This window comes from Uranotaenia lowii, chromosome 3 (assembly GCF_029784155.1).
Source record: "Uranotaenia lowii strain MFRU-FL chromosome 3, ASM2978415v1, whole genome shotgun sequence".
Classification (NCBI taxonomy): Eukaryota; Metazoa; Arthropoda; class Insecta; order Diptera; family Culicidae; genus Uranotaenia; species Uranotaenia lowii.
The window spans coordinates 321874592-321877873 of NC_073693.1; positions in this window are offsets into that span (position 1 = coordinate 321874592).

The following is a 3282-nucleotide window of genomic DNA, read 5'->3' on the forward strand; positions in this document are numbered from 1 at the left end:
TTGACGGGTTTCGTTTTTCAATTCGGCAAAAAATAGGTTTTTCGACGATTCGTATTAAAAAGTTGGTATTGTTATAATCTCATGCTAGATGTTTGTTATAAGTATTTGAAAAATTTTCAAACAAATTGGTTTATCATTATCAAACAATGAAGTTTGTTAGATCATGACATGACAAAAATCTCTTTTTAAATGTTTAAAAAAATCAAAGCTCACAAATCGTTTCAGAAGTGCCAGTGCTCAAAAAAAAAAAAAAAGGCTAAAAATTTATATCCATGTCCTCTGATAATGAACTTGGATTTATGCCTAAGAGACTTGTATCATATCTTTAAGTTTCCGAATAACATGAAAGAAGTGTAGGATGGTGGTGCAAATTTTGAATTCATTTCTCAAATGAGCGTTATTTAGTTTTTTTTAACTTAACAAAAAAGAGATGAAAATATGTTCGGATGGCATCCCTGATAAAGCCCTAAAATAAAAGTGCGGCAGACTGTCACCGCGGAGTTCCAAATGAACTGTCAAAAGTCGTTCCAATCGAGCATAACCATTTTTACCATTTCAAATTCGTGGCAAGTATTGCAATCTGTGTGACTGTGACTTTCAATTTTTTAATTGAAATTAATCAAGAATGCAGAGAAAATTCATTGGAGCAAAACGAAAAGAAGCACTTAATTTTTATTTTAACAATTGACACAACGAAGAACAAATTAAATAATATTCACAAAACGAAAATCAACTTCACAATCTGCGACACAGTTGCACATCAACAAGAAGTCATGCGAATGTTTTCGTTATTGGCAGTGTTGAAGGATTACAGAAGCTTTTTCAGTGCTGCCGAGTCGGTGAGAAATTCAGTCTGCCGCACTTTTACTGTAGGGCTTTAATCCCTGATCAACATTTTGAGCAGCTCTAGATTAACATTTTGAAAGGGCACAATTTTTTTTTTAATAGAGACAAATGTTTCACAGAAATCATTATCGGGAAGATAACAAAATTTCAGCATATTTACTTTAAATTAACACGAAAATTGAGTGCACATTAAACATCATGTAATTTGTTATTAGCAAGAAGGACAAAATCTGTTCCCGTCTTGAAATGTGACAATATTTAAAAAAAATTCACCTCAGGTTCCGAATGGCATGTGTGTTGATTTTGAATTGATATATAGGGGAGAGTGGGGATACTTGATCCCCTTTTCTTATTTTCACCATATCTTTTTGGAAAAAAATAGCAACTCGCTTTTTTTACATTTTCTGACAGCGTGTAACTTCAAGTTTCTATGCTCCTAAAATTAGAACGATACTTGAACCCGTAGATGAACTAGAAGCATTTTCGTGGGAGTAAAAAAATTGCAATATTTTTTAAGTTAGGGGATACTTGATCCTTTATTCAGGAAGCCCTAATCCATGGAAAAAAAATCAAACAAAACGCCAAGATAGAATGTTAATTGACTATTTTGGCCATGTTTGTTCTCATTTCGCAATCTATAATTGTCAGAAAAATAAATTTCATAGCTTATTCTCAACCCTTAGGACATTGCATACTTACGGGCGCAATTTTTTATAAAAAAGAGAAAATCAATTATTTTAGCCCTTTTCTTCAGACAATGGATGGATGAATATTAGCTATTCGATAAATATCAGTAATCTCGTAATCAGCAATGACCACGATCCACTGAGAAGAAGAATATACCGGGATCATTTGAACCCAAATATTAGGGATCAATTGTACCCAAAATCAACATTTTAGAAAACTTTTCCTGAAAAAAGTTGGGAGTTTTCAATCGCTTTGAAAATAGTGTATTTTGAAGTTCATTTTACACTTGAAAGATTGATGTATTGGAATAAATATTTTTGATATAATAGTACCATGTTAGGAACATTTCAAAATGATGAAAAAAGATCTTCAAGTCACATTTTGTGAAATTTTTCAAACAAAGTTCAATAACCCAAAAACTTATTTTGTTAAAAAATTTTGAGCTTCAACTATTGCTGTTTTGTTCCATTTGGCACATTTTTCTAGAACATTTGATCTTTGTACGACATTTCAGTTTGGAGATATAGCTAGGGAATCAAGTATCCCCAGGGATCAAGTATCCTCATTCTCCCCTATATTTTTATTATTCCTCAGATTTCTACTATAACAAAATAAATGGTAATCCAAAAACATAAAAAACTATTTACATACAGTACCGTTCATAATTGTATAGAAATTTGAAGCAGGCGCACTGTCACTTCGGCTTTGAACTTCCATAAATTTTTACTGGTTATAGATTGTAAAATATGATTATCCTATGGAAACATTTGTCCAAAATTAAATGGAAATCGTATTTTTAGGTCGAAGTGACAGTGCGCCTGCTTCCAATTTAAATACAATTATGGAAGGTACTGTTTTAACTAGGAATAATAAATAATTAATCATTTTTGAATTTTCCTTTTGCATTATTTTTTCTATATCTAATTTTCGTCTCTAAGCTATTTTTTTTTTAAATTTTAAGCTTCCGTTAGTTTTAATTTCCCGTTTTGTATGACATATTTATTGTTGGTAACGGATCGTTGTTAAAAACTCGAAATGAAGCCGGAGATAAAATAAATTTTATGGAATTCGATTTAAAGAAATTAAAAGGCGCAAATGTTTGATTAAGAATATGTGGTTTGTTTGTTTACTCATTTGATTCTCAAATCAAAAGTCTAAAAATTTTTGCTGGCAGATTTTATCGTGAATGACGTAACTCAATGTATTTTTAGTTATTTGTGAAGTCATAATATATTAGTCATTTATTACAAAAGCTTGACCTTAACGTTTTTGAGTCTAATAACATTCCCTTTTCATTTTTATTCCAAAACTCCGATAGTTATTTTACAATCACGATGTTTAAGAATTAAGATGACGTATTGAGAATTTAAGAATTTTGCTCTGTTTATAACTTAATATTTATTCAAAAAGTACTCATTTCTCTTCCGCCTTTTCGATATGCTACGCCACACTTTTTGCGATTGTAAATTGAAAAATCAGGACACCTGGCATCTCTGACCAAGGCTTCGAAAAAACTCACAGTAAAATACTTCCATTTCTGTCGCCAGGTAGCGCAATTCGTGTCTCCCGTTTTCCCATTAAGTGGTGTATATCGATTCAAGTATTTCTGGTATTCCTTTCAATTTTGCATTTAAAAAATCTGAACACCCCTCATTTTGAAGGAGTGTGTGTGTGTGTGTGTGTGTGTGTGTGTGTGTGTGTGTGTGTAGAATGTTGCTCCTATTTTGATTTTGGAATTCACTCTTCAGT